The sequence below is a fragment of the Heloderma suspectum genome, chromosome 2 (assembly GCF_057233095.1).
Source record: "Heloderma suspectum isolate Gila_16-S chromosome 2, 16-S_ref, whole genome shotgun sequence".
Lineage (NCBI taxonomy): Eukaryota > Metazoa > Chordata > Lepidosauria > Squamata > Helodermatidae > Heloderma > Heloderma suspectum.
This window is the reverse complement of record NC_139459.1, coordinates 279,356,162-279,372,431: the sequence shown is the minus strand read 5'-3', so window position 1 is coordinate 279,372,431 and position 16,270 is coordinate 279,356,162.

The window sequence follows — 16,270 nt, the reverse complement described above, 5'->3', positions numbered from 1 at the left end:
TGGAGTTTCTCTAGCAATAGCCAATGTCATGTGATTTAGGCCGTCCAAGAGGGTGGCCGGGATACAGAAGAGAACACTAACAAATAATCCTATTCTGTTAATCACTGTGCTCCACAAACGTTGCTAGTTCTGCTTTATACTGCTTCTTCCATCTTTTTTCTTATCACCAAAAATCTGCTAAGGAGGGAAAGGCAGAATAGGTGTACAACATCTTGGATTGGTAGCACTAGGAGTTGTCCATCTGGAAGCACCCAGGGTTTGCCTTTTGGATGGCCCCAATTCAGGGCCCTGTTCCCAGTTTTCTCCTTCTCAAATGCTCGTCACTAATTTAGAACTCAGTAAATTGGAAGGCAAATTGACCTTCATTTTTTTCCAGTGTTCATCGCTTTGCATTTAGCAACGTTTAATTTCATCTGCCATTTCATTGCCCTTTCTCTTGACACTGCTAGATCCTTCTGTAAATCCTCACAGTCTGCTTGAGACTTAACTGCATTGAATAATTTAAGAGTCATCTGAAAATTTAGTCACTTCACTGTTCATTCCTTTATCCAGGTCATTAATGATGATGCTGTAAACAAGGATCACACTGATTTGGGAGCATCTTCTTCATCTTTCTGTCTGAAGTGAGAACTAACTGTTTGTATTACCCATTTGCCACCCTTAACCAGTTTCTAATACTAGAATCATAGAATAGTAGGGTTGGAAGGGGCCTACAAGGCCATCGAGTCCAGCCCCCTGCTCAATGCTCATTACTCAATAGTCAGAAATGATGTCATTGCTTATGAACTTCTAAGCTTACCAGATGCAATTCAATATGTCTGTAAAATCAAAGCCAGCTTTGGAGAATGTTTCAGGCCATTTGAGGCCAACTAAACATGACAGGGGTGATTTATTGTTCCCTGCTCTGGAACCTGCTTAGATGTGGAGCAGTATATAGGCATTGTAAATTAAATTAAAATAAAATATTAAACATTTTCCCATCCGTTGGGAGATGCGATTTCCATCAGGGAATCAGCACAGAGGTACTGGGTTAAAAAGAAAAACCCAAACTCATACTATAGCCGTGATGCAAATCCAACCCACCCTCGAAGATGCCTGCTTTTTGGACAAGAGAAAGATGTCAAGTGCTCCAGTCATGGAACTCCATTGTTGCCCCCTCTTGTTTGACCCTTACTGTAGTCATAGAGACACAAATGAGATTTGCAGAAAAATAGCTCCTTTCAGAATGGACACCATTGGTGAATTAAATTTCCCTTCCCCCTGCAGCACCTCACATGCCTCCCCAAATCTCCTCCAGAGGGTTGGGGGATCTTCCAGAGCAGATCTATGGGGGGCTGCGCAGCAGTGGGGAGGAGGCAAAGGGAAACTCCTCTTGCACAAACAGAGGTCTGCTCACATAATGTTGATCACACTGTAGCTTTATCCCACAGTAAGTCCCCAATGAACCCCTTATGGGACCTCAGTACAGGGATGGGGGACCTCCACCCCATGGGATTGATAAGACCCCACAGGGGTACCCCACCCGGCCAATCAACTTCTTTCCCTGGCCCCAGCCCCCAGCCCCTCTTGGGGCCAGAAAGGGGAACGCTTGTTTGTTGTTTATTCGGTCAGTCGCTTCCGACTCTTCTTGACTTCATGGACCAGCCCACGCCAGAGCTTCCTGTCAGCCGTCGCCACCCCCAGCTCCCCCAAGGTCGAGTCTGTCACCTCCAGAATATCATCCATCCACCTTGCCCTTGGTCGGCCCCTCTTCCTTTTGCCTTCCACTTTCCCTAGCATCAGCATCTTCTCCAGGGTATCCTGTCTTCTCATGATGTGGCCAAAGTACTTCAGTTTTGCCTTTAAGATCATTCCCTCAAATGAGCAGTCTGGCTTTATTTCCTGGAGTATGGACTGGTTTGATCTTCTCGCAGTCCAAGGCACTCTCAGAATTTTCCTCCAGCACCACAGTTCAAAAGCATCTATCTTCCTTGGCTCAGCCTTCCTTATGGTCCAGCTCTCGCAGCCATAGGTTACTACGGGGAATACCATTGCTTTAACTATGCGGACCTTTGTTGTCAGTGTGATGTCTCTGCTCTTCACTATTTTATCAAGATTTGTCTTTGCTGTCCTCCCAAGAAGTAAACGTCTTCTGATTTCCTGGCTGCAGTCAGCGTCTGCAGTAATCTTTGCGCCTAGAAAGACTAAGTTTGTCACTGCCTCCACATTTTCTCCTTCTATTTGCCAGTTATCAATCAAGCTGGTTGCCATAATCTTGGGGGGGGGGGGTTAGGTTTAACTGCAACCCAGCTTTTGCACTTTCTTCTTTCACCTTCATCATGAGGTTCCTCAGCTCCTCCTTGCTCTCAGCCATCAAAGTGGTATCATCTGCATATCGGAGATTGTTAACGTTTCTTCCAGCGATTTTAACTCCAGCCCTGGCTTCATCAAGCCCAGCACGTCGCATGATGTGTTCTGCGTACAGGTTGAATAGGTAGGGTGAGAGTATACAACCCTGCCGTACTCCTTTCCCAATCTTAAACCAGTCCGTTGTTCCGTGTTCTTACCGTTGCTACTTGGTCGTTATACAGATTCCTCAGGAGACAGACAAGATGACTTGGTATCCCCATACCACCAAGAACTTGCCACAATTTGTTATGATCCACACAATCAAAGGCTTTAGAATAGTCCATAAAACAGAAATAGATGTTTTTCTGAAACCCCCTGGCTTTCTCCATTATCCAGCGGATATTGGCAATTTGGTCTCTAGTTCCTCTGCCTTTTCTAATCCCAGCTTGTACATCTGGCAATTCTCGTTCCATGAATTGCTGGAGTCTACCTTGCAGGATCTTGAGCATTACCTTACTGGCATGTGAAATCAGTGCCACGGTTCGATAGTTTGAACATTCTTTGGTGCTTCCCTTCTTTGGTATGGGGATATAAGTTGATTTTTTCCAAACTGTTGGCCATTCTTGTGTTTTCCAAATTTGCTGGCATATGGCATGCATCACCTTGACAGCATCATCTTGCAAGATTTTAAAGAGTTCAGCTGGGATACCGTCATCTCCTGCTGCCTTGTTACTAGCAATGCTTCTTAAGGCCCATTCAACCTCACTCTTCAGGATGCCTGGCTCTAGCACACTGACCACACCGTCAAATTTATCCCCGATATTATCCTTCCTATACCGATCTTCTGTATATTCTTGCCACCTTTTCTTGATCTCTTCTGCTTCTGTTAGGTCCTTGCCATCTTTGTTTTTGATCATACCCATTTTTGCCTGGAATTTACCTCCGATGTTTCTAATTTTCTGGAAGAGGTCTCTTGTCCTTCCTATTCTATTATCTTCTTCCGCTTCCGTGCATTGCTTGTTTAAAAATAATTCCTTATCTCTTCTGGCTAACCTCTGGAATTTTGCATTTAATTGGGCATATCTCCCCCTATCACTGTTGCCTTTTGCTTTCCTTCTTTCTTGGGCTGCTTCTAGTGTCTCAGCAGACAGCCATCTTGCCTTCTTGGTTTTCTTTTTCTTTGGGACGTTTTTTGTTGCTGCCTCCTGAACAATGTTGCAAACCTCTGTCCATAGTTCTTCTGGGACCCTATCTACTAAATCTAGTTGCTTAAATCTATTCTTCACCTCCACTGCATATTCATTAGGAATATTAGCGAGCTCATATCTAACTGATCTGTGGGTCTTCCCTATTCTCTTTAGTCTGATTCTAAATTGTGCAATAAGAAGTTCGTGACCTGAACTACAATCAGCTCCAGGTCTTGTTTTTACTAACTGCATAGATGTCCACCACCTTTGGCTACAAAGGATGTAGTCAATCTGATTTCGGTGTCAACCGTCTGGTGAAGTCCATGTATAAAGTCATCTCTTAGGTTGTTGGAAGAGAGTGTTCGTTATGCACAGTGAGTTGTCTTGGCAAAATTCTATCAGCCTATGTCCTGCTTCATTTTGTTCTCCCAGACCATGCTTGCCTGTAATTCCAGGTGTCGTTTGACTACCCACCTTAGCATTCCAGTCTCCTGTAATGAAAATAACATCTTTTTTTGGCGTACTATCCAGTAGGTGCTGCAGATCCTCATAGAACTGATCTACTTCTGCTTTTTCAGCATCTGTGGTTGGGGCATATATTTGGATCACTGTGATGTTAAATGGCTTACCCTGAATTCGAATTGAGATCATTCTGTCATTTCTGGGGTTGTATCCAAGCACTGCTTTAGCCACTTTATTATTAATTATGAAGGCTACTCCATTTCTTCTGTGGTCCTCTTGTCCACAGTAGTAGATCTGGTGGTCATTTGATGTGAAGTGGCCTGGAATTCATTTCCACAAGATGTAGTGATGGCCACCAATTTGGATGGCTTTAAAAGGGGATTGGACACATTCATGGAGGAGAAGGCTATCGATGGCTACTAGTCCTGATGGCTATATGTTACCTCTGGTATCAGAGGCAGTATGCCTATGTACACCAGTTGCTGGGGAACATGAGCAGGAGGGTGCTGTTTCAGACATGTCCTGCTTGAGGTTTTCCCATGGGCAGCTGTTTGGCCACTGTGTGAACAAAATGCTGGACTAGATGGACCTTTGGTCTGATCCAGCAGGGCGCTTATGTTCTTAGTGCTTTCCCCTGCTTAGCACTGAAAAAGGCTCCTTTTCTCAGTGCTTAGCAGGGGAAAGCATGGATCTCCAAAAGGGCTTTTCCCTGTGGGGTAGAGAGGCCAGGGCCAGAGGAGGAAGCTGCTGAGTGATTTAGTCCCTGCTTCCTTCTGAGCCTTGTCCTGCAGTGGCTTGTCCTGCTTAGTTCTAGGTTTACATGCGTACTTCTGAGTAGACATGCAGAGGCTTGGGGCTTTTCCATACAAAGCTGTTAATCCACTGCATCTACTTTTGATTTTGTCCTAGAATTGAGATCCGAGCACTACATGAGGAGCGTTTCCTTTCCTGCTTTTCCAGTACATCATGGCGATCACTCGTGACTGAGTAAGATTGTCTTCCAAAGATAGAGTCTATATAGATAACTCTTTAAAAGGATTAGACAGATTCATAGAAGATAGGTCAATCAACACATTAATCTCTAGCAGTGGGTCTGCAGGTGGCTGTGAAGGCCAATTTCGGATCTACACAGCCTCCCACAGTGAGGACATAGGTTTCCAGGGGGAAGGCGATTACGGCGAGGATTTGCTTGACGTGCCTTCCGCTGAGCTCGTTTCTCCCTTTCACCCTGTACTCGTGCTTCTTCAAAGTCCATAGCGCCTTTAATATAGCCTGACCTCCAGTTGGAATGCTCCTGGGTTAGAGCTTCCCAGTTCTCAATGCTTATGTTACATTTTTTTAGATTAGCTTTGAGAACATCTTTAAATCTCTTTTGCTGTCCACCAATATTCCGTTTTCCATTCGTAAGTTGGGAATAGAGTAATTGCCTTGGAAGATGATAATCAGACATTCGAACAACATGGCCGATCCAGCGAAGTTGAAGTTGGAGAATCTTTGTTTCAGTGCTGAATAACCTCTAGGTAGCACTGTGGTATAGCGGAATAGTGCAAATACAGAGGTAGAAACGGCTTTTTCTTTCCCTTTCACAAATAATACTGCATTTTCCCTGCTTTAAAACAACTTGCTGAAAGTGCTCTTAAAAAATGGAAGCGAAACTGGAGGATCACAATTTCATCTAAAAAAACCCATAAACCATGAGTAGAGAATGATGAGCACACACTAAATGCCTCATGTAGCAAAGCTCCCAGTGTTTGGGATGCTATTTGAAAGGGCTGCTAAATTATTCAGTACTGCTTACTTCTGAGTAGACATGGGAGAGGCTTGTTCTCTTTGTTTGCAAGGAGACATGCTACTTATGTTTACTTCAGAGTAGATATGCGTTCTCCTATAAATTAGTAACAATGAAACTTGGGGGGGTTCAGCCCACCCACTTTTTTCTGTGACCCCACTCACCACCAGAATGCGGCCCCCGAGAGCTTCTCCAAAACTGAATCTGGCTCTCAGCTCAAAAATTATTTCCCATCCCTGTCTTAGTAGAATCTTAACTTTGCCTCTTGTCTGCAAGAGATACCCAGTTCCATAAACTGAGCCCATATTCCCAGGTTTTGGAACAGCAGGCAACTGCGTTTGTCATCTTGGACACATTTTTATTTGCCAGATCTTTTTGCTCTCTCCCTGAGGCTCATACATCAACTTCCTTCTATCACCGCTGTTTCTTTCTAGCCCCACCCCCATCTACCCCTTCGTTAAGCCCATCTGATTAAACACCCAGTCACATGTAGTGATGCCATATCTGTAAGATGCTTCCAAGGGCACATCTGGTGTCAGAATGTTGACCATTTCCAAATTAGCTCTTCAGTTCCATTTTTAAGATGTAAGGTGGTACAGAACAGCCTTGGACGAGCATCACCTTGCATTATGCAGCCCTCACAGGCACTTCTGTGTTTGTTTCATAACTTTCACTGGCATGAGACCAGCCTGGGCTTAGCTTAGGAATGAATGCTTCTGATCGCCACAGAGTGCCTCCCCCAAAATATGGAAGCACCCGAAGAGTTGACTGGGAGTTGAATGGTAGAAAGGAGATCAGAAAAAATGTTTACATGCAGACTTACGAGTTGCTGGTTGGTAGAATTTTGAAATACATTTCTCTGCTTCCCAATAGCGTAAAATAGTGTCAGAAGAGGTCTCCAGGAGACCAAAGAGGGCTAGCAGCATGGCCTCTTGCCCATGGCACAGCTGTGTAGGGGGCACAGGTAAGATGGAATAGACATGACTACACCCACACAAACACACAGAGAAAACAATTTATTGGAACTGAATCTGGTGCCTCTGCCCTGGATACAAAAACTGCTAGTGATGGCTGTGGTGATCTCACAGTGAAAATGCTAGTCAAAACAGGATATTAGGATAGAACTAGCTGGGGAAACACTGCTCAAAAACACTAAAAGTTTAAATTCAGCCTTACTGAAAAGCAGAAAAGCTGCCATTTTCTGTCCTTCCACATAATGCTATATAAAAACTGCCTCTCTGTGTGTGTGTGTGTGTGTGTGTCTGTCTGTCTGTGTGTTTTAGAAGGCAAGGCAGCATATAAATAAATATTTGAGGAGCTGGAGCTTCAAATCTTTTGCAGAAAGCTGGCATTTCCTCATATTGCACAGGCATAGTTGTGTTTTGTTTTGCTTTGCAGATGAATGCCATTGTGATGCCCACAATTGCCAGTAGCGGATATATGTTCTTTGACTATTGCTTCCAGGCTTGTAAATGTTTCATTATTTTGGTGCTAATTTTCCTCCCGGTACAACTTTTTACGCTTAGTGTAATTGGCATAACATCTCCCTGTCCACAGTAATCCATTTGAAAAGCTTCTCACACTTCACAACTGCTGGTTTATATATATTAATGTATGTTTACATCCAAACTAATACTTCTGCATCTGGAAAAATCCTTATCCTTCCCCTCTGTAGCTAGAGATACAGTCTCATATATTGTACAGACACTGTTTTCTGCACTCCAGTCAGGCCATGTGTCTCTGGGAGTGTTACATTAAAAGTGATTATTTCTCTTTTTTGTCCTTTCTGCTACAGTCCCACAGTTCCCAAAGGTGGTCCCAGATGGTAATGATTCCCCTTTATTCCCTAGCCAGGCAGCACAAATGATACACGCACGCACACCAACAGCGAAGCCCTTTGCTGTTGCTACTTGGTTTTCCAACCTGGACAATAACTTGCATTGCAGCACCCTCTGGTGTCCAAGGGCTCTCTTTGTTCATGAGCTTTGTCTGAAGTCACTGTTCTACAGGCTAAATTAGACATGATAAAGGATGGCATGTAATTTTCCCTGGCCATTATATTTTAGGGGGGCGGGGAATCTAAAATAAGCTTTCAGGACAGAGAGGATGGGACTCTTTAACCCTTTTCCCTCTGCCCATATTTCTTCTCAAAATCTCCCTCTCTCCCTACACTGTTTTTCCTGTATCTTTTCCCCAAGAGGTGGAAAAGCAACTGGGGGGAACAATTTTGTGCAGAAACATGACAGGCAGAGCAAGGCTCAAGTACCTCCTCTCCACATGCCATGACTAATTTTTACGTTGGTTTTAAAATAAAATAATTAGTCCAGGGAAAGTTACACACAAATGCATGTAGCGTGTAATTTGGCCCTTTGTCCTAGCAAATAATAGTCTGCTTAGCAACAACCATGGACCTCACAAAGTAACTTGCATGAGTCACTGTGACCTGTGCAGATCCCTTTGCTTTCATTTGTTAATTTATTTTGATGCTACTATTTATGTGATAAAGAAAGATATGGTAAAGCTTTTATAGGGTTGGTTTTTGGCCACATTTTTTGCCAAAGTGGCACTCAAAAAGTTAAAATACAACAAACATTAGAATATGCTGCAGCATCCCTTATTAGCAAAGACCAGCAAAAGACAATTATCATACTGAAAAGACAAGATGCACAGAATCAGGGCAGGAATAACAAACTCAAGAATCATCAAATGCCCGGGCTTCACCATTTGTTGAAATGAGGAGAGGGGGCTAATTGAAACTCTAAGGGAAAGAGTTCCCCAGAGGCCACAGTTGAGAAGGCCCTGTCCCACATGCTCACTGGGCTGTCATCAGACAATGGCAGGATGCTTAACAAACATGTGCAAAGGTTCACTATCCTTGCAACAATCCTGTAAGACTGATTTACAGGATTACAACCCAAGACGTCTTTAGACAAGGAGATCTGAAACTACATCCTCCTTATTCAAGCCTAACAATATCCACATTTTGTGTGTGATCTATCCATTCCTGTCCCAAAACATATTCTTTCACAAGCCAGTGAAGGTAAGGACCATTGCAATACGTATTACGTGGGGCTCCCTGTGAGGATGGCCTGGAAGCTGCAGCTAGTGCAAAACACCACAGCTAGGCTGCTGAGTGGGACAGCCTACAGGGAATGTATTACACCAATTCTGATGGGGTTGCACTGGATGCTTATAAGCTACCAAGCTAAGCTGAAGTTGCTTGCACTGAAATATAAACCCTACATGGCTTAAGACCTGAATATCTGATGGAGCACTTTCTCCCTTATGCACCTGCCTGGATATTGAGTGGGTATGCCCTTCTTGATGGTGCCACATTTGCCTGGAGTTCAATATGTGGCAACCTGAGAAATGGTGTTTGCCATACAGGCACCCTGACTGTGGAACTCCCTCCCGCCTCATATATGGTCCGTACCAAATCTTACATGCTTTTGGTGCCACTAAAAACCAAATTTGTTCACCCAAGCTTTTGATTGAATTTGTTTTGCTGCATCTTGTAGTGTTATTTACCTGCGTTACTGTTCTCCTGTTTGATTGTTTTTTGTCAACGTTGTATGATTTTATTATGTTTTATTGATTGTACCCTGCTTTGGGATTATTTTATAATGAAAAGCAGGTAATAAATTTCATAAACATATAGGCAAAGCCTTCCCACTGGTCCCACTATGCATGATGGAGAGGGAATCCATTGCCATTGCCCAGGTCATTGGGCCAACACTTCCTGGCTGCATTACATGCAATGTCAAAGCATGGATTGTCATTAGAAGCCCTAGCAACCCTTAGTTATGGGTGCTCCCTTCTCCCCTTCCTTCACACATTTGGGGAGGAGATTAAAAGTTTTTGCTTCTAATTTGCAGCAAAACATAGTTTGCCGTTTCATCTGAATGCAGCAAACAATGGCTTGTGCAAACTGTTGTTTGCAATCAAATCAAGATCCCAACCTTTGATTCTGGATTGGGATCCTCATTTTTCTAATACTTACATCTTTGTCTCTGGTATTGTGGGTAGAAGTGGAATGCTCAAAACCTACCTCAAAACCATATTCTCTCCCTCCTTAATCCCAGACATACAGGGCTCTCTGGGCAAAGGAGTGGCGAGAAATTTATCCCCCTCCTTTTTACAACTGGACTGGCTAATGGTCCTTGGGAAGAATATTAGAATTGTCTTCCCCTATGGCAAGGCTGTCTTACTTACCTTTGCTTGCACACATCATGTCGAGACATTTCTTCTGCAATAACCTCTTGCAGTCCACTAGTTCTCTAGCTGGTCCACATGGTCTTCTAGATTGCATTTTCCAATCCTCATTAAGGCCCAATCTCTGACTGATGCTTTGCCAACAGTTTGGGGTCTGGCTCTAGTAGAAGGCAACATACTCTCAAAGATCATGTGACAAGTGAGAGAATATGGCAGTAGAGTTCTGAGCACCCCCACTTTGCAGTCACTTTTTTGCAATGATTCAGTTGGTGATCCTGGGGACTGTAATACACCACTGGCCGATGGCACCTCCATCACCCCTTCCCCTTTTTATACCAATTCTGGCAAAAGTCACAAGTCCAAGCGTAGCATTCTTAGGGTGCTTCCAGACAAAGCTTTTATAGTGCCATCAGCTTGCCTTGTTCATGGAATTTACAGGGGATACAAATGACATTGTTGTCTACTTGTAACCCTCCAGTGTTTTTCCACCACTCGTTCCATCTTTTTTCTTACAACAGAGAATCTGATAAGGAGGAAATGGCTGAATAGGGGCACAAGTGCTTCTGATGGTTAATGCTAGGCCCTCTCCACCTGGAAGCACCCTCTGTCTATCTACCATTATTTCTAAGCCACCTTTAAGGCTGGAATCCATTCAGGCATGAGATTTTCTGCACAGCTGAGAGCTTGCTTTGCTTGGCTGAGTGTTTTAAGAACTGGATTTTTCCACATTCCTGTACTACTAGGAGGCCTAAAAAGGGTCTGCTTCTGTTTGTGTTAAAAAGGATCATGAGATTATGGTGTCCTTTCAGAAATTAGAGCCTTCTTAAAATAAGAAAACTAAACATGGCAATATTTGTGACAGAGAGGAGTGTGATCATTGCCATTTCTGCCCCAAGTTTATTGCACTGTAGTTCAATGCACTTGTGGCCAATTACACTTGCTGGAAATGTGTTAATGATCCACCCGTCACTATCACTGTGTGACAACTGAGAATCAATGAGCTGCCTGATGAGTAATCCCAGCCCTGACCCAGGTCTATCATCCTGTGGTTGGGGGGGGGGGGTTCTGTCAGACTGAACTTCAAAAATTCCTAGATTCACACCCAAGAATTGGCCTCCCAAACCACTGGTGAGGAGGAAGAAAACCTAGCAACTGTTGCTCCTCTACTTCGTGTAGGATGAGGAGTATCTGCATGAAAAACATTTTTATCCAGGGCTTCTTCAAACAAGATAAGTATAGGAAAGCCATATGCACAGTATAACTTGTGACGAAGATGCACATGTACATATGGGTAGGTATGGTAGGATACTGCCACTGTGTGTGTATACTTGTGTTCCCCATTGTTAAGACAAATGAACATATAGTCATTATCAGATTGAATCCCTACTTGTTTTTTCATGGCTTCTCACATGAGAAGTAAGCCCATTCTTAGATCTGCAGATGTGTGATTACTTATTTGCAAATATATGAATGAGCAAACAGGCCACAGTACTAGCCTTCTGCTCTCTTCTCCTGTAGAGATTACACATATTGGATTGGATCCTAGCTAACTTAGGCTGCAATCCTTTACGTATTTCCCTGGAAGTAAGCCCAATCCAGATTGTTCCCCATGCTGTTACTTCAGAGTAAGATAGAAAGAAAGGGTCAGCTGCACACTACGTATTTAACTTATTATGTCGCTTGCCCCTTAGTTCCCATATCATGAAGTCATGACTAACTTGTCTCAACTAAATTCAACTAACTTAGTCTAGATCCAGCCTATCAGGTTTGATTATCTAAAGCAGCGGTGGGCAAACGGTACATCCTCCAGATGTTCTGAACGTCAGCTTCCAGCGTTCCAGACCACTGGCCATGCTGGCAGAGGCTTCTGGGAGTTGAAGTCCAAAACATCTGGAGATCTTCCTTCTGCCCATCCCATCTAAAGAATTATGAGCAGAAGTAAAGTAGTTGCTAGCCCTGCCCTGCCAACCCTTGCATTTGAGCTTTTGCAAGTGTTTTTGACCAATAATATAAAGTTGGCTTCTATGCCAATTCTCATGCATTGGATTTAGTTTCAATTTTCTCATGCAACAGTCTTCCCCAACTGGCTGCCCTCCAGATTTGTTGAACTACAACCCCCATCATCCCTGCTGGGAATGATGGCCCTACTGGGAATTATGAGAGTTGTAGTACAATACATCTAGAGGACACCAGGTTAGGGAAGGCTGCTCTGGGGTGAGGAGTTTAAAAAAAACCCAGCCATTCTGTGAGTGGAAGTTTCCTTCTGCATCCAGAGTACTCCTAATTCATGCCTGCAGTGCTTTTGAGAACCGAGACTGGTATTCTACCTGTAAAAGAGAAGGTATGTCCATTATACATGTCAGGAAACATTTGTTTAATGGAGCAGAGCCAATTTAGTTCATCTGATCAACTATGATGGATGCGGACAATCAAATCAGATGGATGTGTCTGTCATATGGTTTCTCACAGGAATCTTTTTCTGGCTCTTGGCCAGTAGCAGCAAAACTTAAATTTACAAGAAGTGTAAGGGAAACTCCTATTTAGCAAAATATTCAGCAAAATTTTACTCTTTTTGGTGACTACCGGGCTGCTGCTGGTGTATGTTTAAGATTCAACACTGTCTAGCCCCCAGATATTCATTTAGCAATACATTTTCAGGGTTCCATAACCTTTAATCATTCTTTTTTGTGAAATTCTGAGTTGTGCATATTTGTTTGCACTGGGAAGCTGCAGAATGTTCATTGTACTTGTTGAACCATATCCTACTGTCTTCTGATAAAGCATGTAATATTAGTGGCAGAAGTCTGAATGTAGTGAAAAAAATCTTCTGGAACAGGTTGTTTTCCCGAGGTTGTGAATTTCCAGAGCAGCCTTCTCTAACCTGGTGTCCTCCAGATGTGATGGACTACAACTGTCATCATCCCCAGCCAGTGAGTCCCATGTGGGCTTGCTGGCTGGGGATGATGGGAGTTGGTCCACCAAATTTGGAGGGTACCAGGTTGGGCAAGGTTGCTCTAGTGTTTTGTTTTAGTTCTATACTACAACAACCTTCATTATTTTGAGTCCAAGCCTATTATAAATGGATACTTGCAAGCCCACTGCATGCACACACAGGAAAAAGTAAGGTCTGCGGCGTGCTCATTGTTTCCCAACTTGAAAGTCATGTCCATTTAGGAAATCCTGTGCAATTCACTGCTCCTCCCACTCTGCCACCTCATGTGGGTGCCTCCACCCTGCTTCATGGGAGGGCCAATCCCGAGAGTGAGTAGGAAGTTCTGATTTAACACAGATTTTAGGAAATATCAAAATGAGTTTAATTTCAAACTACCTCACACCACCAAATGCTATTTTAAGTAGATAAATCTCTTGCTGTTTCTAGAAAATACATCTGATATCCTTTTTGTGGAAAATTCATTTTAATGGATGTGGGAAAAGACACCGAGAACCACTCTGTCTTCTGGTTTGTTTGAACTTGTTTCATGAACACCCACCACTCCAACTCCTTTCCCCAGGTTGTGTGTAGCCAAAAATGCAATTCCAGATTCAGTTAGAGAGCAAATGACAAGAACCACATCGCAGCCTTGAATCAAATGTGCTGAATGAATACTACATCAAAGAGAAGAGATTTCACTTCCAGTAGAAACAAAGATGCCATAGGACAGAATGTGGGAACATTGTCTCCTAGCAATATCTCAGTGGCATCTCACCATTTCCACAGGGGAATGCTTTTGAACTGGTCTTGAAAACAGCACACCCTGCACAAATGCTCCCATATATGCAAGGTTTCTGCCCCTACTCTGACAACCCCAACAAGGGACACGTCTTCTAAAGTGAGGTACTGGCCCATATATATGCAGCATAGCACTACCACTTTTTTCCCTGACAGAGCTCACGTTTCCTCTTTCTGTGCCACATGCCTCCAACCATTTCCCCCCATTACTGTATATAGTTTGGCGAGGTTAATTTCTTACCTTTATCTGTATATGCATACTTAGCCCATTTGCATGGTGCTGCATAACACTGGCATATATGCAGCCAGTTATTTTTGAATGCTCAAGATTTTATATTATGCTTTTATTTTGTTGTATTTGGGGTTTTAATTTTTGTGAACCACCCAGAGAGCTTTGGCTATTGGGAGGTATAGAAAGAAATGAAATGAAATTAGTGACAATAATAATAATAATAATAATAATAATAATAATAATGGTTTTTCTATAGCTCCATCAGTGTCAATATTTTATTACATTGTGTTTTATTATATTTTATTGTAACTGACTTATTTTAAAATTGTCTAAATTTAGAGTGGTCTTATAATTTGATATTGAATGTTACTGTTTTATATTTTAAGCCACCTTGGGAAGATTATGGTCTTGAAAGGCAGCTAATAAATAAATAATACTTATGACAATGGACAGAATAAGTAGAAGACAGAGATACCTGGTAGTATTGCATCCTGTCCCTAATGGATTTCGGATCGCTGACATCGGACAGGTACAAACTAAAATAAATAAATGGAGGATAAGATGGCAAGAGGTTCCACAACAGTGGGGTTAGAATACTGAAGTTCTTAACATATGTGGGGAGATTTGTCTCCTCCAAAGAGAATAAGAAATGGTCTATGGGTTTCCCAGTTCCCCATTACTACCTATCTGGGAGTTAAAATCAGTGTGATCCTGATCCATCACAATCAGAGTTTGCAAACTGGACAAGAGAGAGACAAGGGAGAAAGAATCTCTCAAGATACCCATGTTATCTAACAATTGAGGACCAAGCTAGATATGACATAGCCCAGCGGCAGAGCACTTGCTTTGCATGGAACAAGCCCCAGGTTCAATGCTCAGCATCTTCAGGTAGGGCTGGGAAAGACTCCTGACTGAAAGCCTAAAGGCTCCTGACTGAAAGCCTGGACAGCTAGTCAGTGTAGACAATGCTGTCTGTATGTCTAATAAGGCAAAGAGTAGCTTTGATGGGGGGGGTTAATTGGAGGAAATTATGTTGCAGGTGAAAGGGTTAAATGTCCCTGAAGCCACAGCCCTGATCCATGGGGGAGCAGGGCACAGCTACTTTTAACTTGGATCGAACTTTTAATCAGGAGATTCTGTTCACAAATCTCTCACATCAGGTCTGGATCTAAGATAGTGAGAAAGTGGAAGTTATATATGCTGGTGTAAAGGTTTGAGGCCTACAGAGACAAGGAAAGGAAAAAGGTCAGGCCTAGACGCCTGGAGCTTTTTTGTTGGGAGGGGGTATCTCCGAGAGGGGTAGTTTCATTTCCTCAGTTAAGTTTTGTTTCTTCAGGTTTGAAACAGTACTTTTGGTTTTGAGGGAGGAGGGTATATAAAGAGAGTGAGAGAGCCAATAAGAGCAGAGTCGGGGAGACCAGAGCCTGAAGAGGGAGCAGGAAGAAGCAGCCTGGCGAAGTCTTAAGTACAGCTGGGATAAAGAAATTTCCTTTTTGCAACTTTTATTTTCTCTTAAGGCCTCTTGTATCATTCAGGTCTATTGTGTAAATACATTTAGTTGTAATTTGCTTGCTTTAATTCACCAGTAAACTGTTGTGGTTAAACCCTGTGTCTAGAGTGTCAATCACCCCATGCCTACAGCCTAAATCCTATGTTATTGGAAAGGGGAAGGTAAAAGAAGGAAGGTGGGACTCTTACAGAGGCAAGAGATCCTCAAGGAGTTGCTCAGGTAGTCCAGGTCAATGGTGGAACCCTGACAGCTGGAATGTGAAATGATTGGCTATAAATGGGTCAGCTGATAACAGCTCTAGGCAGTACAACCGAGGCAGACTAAACTGCAGTTCTTTGTTCTGACCTTAGCAGGTGATGGTACATGGGTTGTAGTTCCTCGCTGACTTAGCAATGAGGAAAGTAGACCGCATGTTTTGCCAGAACTCCCATGACTATTTGTCAGCACCTAGTACCTGTCTGTTCCTGCTCATCTTCATCCTGCTCAGTGGTGCAGTAGTGAATGTGTCTTCCTAGATCCTGATCAAGATCCCATGGTACCTGAAGTAACTTGAGGGTGCTTCCAGATGGATGGCTCTCAGTGCTACCAATAAAAAGCCATGGTGCACCTATTCTGTCTTTCCTTCCTTAATTGATGGGGCGGGGCAGGGGGAGACAAAAGATGGAAGAAGCAGTGAAAAAATACAGGAGGCTTACAAGTGGAAGATAATGACATGTGGACCCCTTGTAAAATTCGTTGGATGAGGCAGGGCGATTGCACAATCAAAGCCTAGTCTGGAAGCACACTGAATTCCAGGGGCAATAACCTAGAGCCTTTTCTT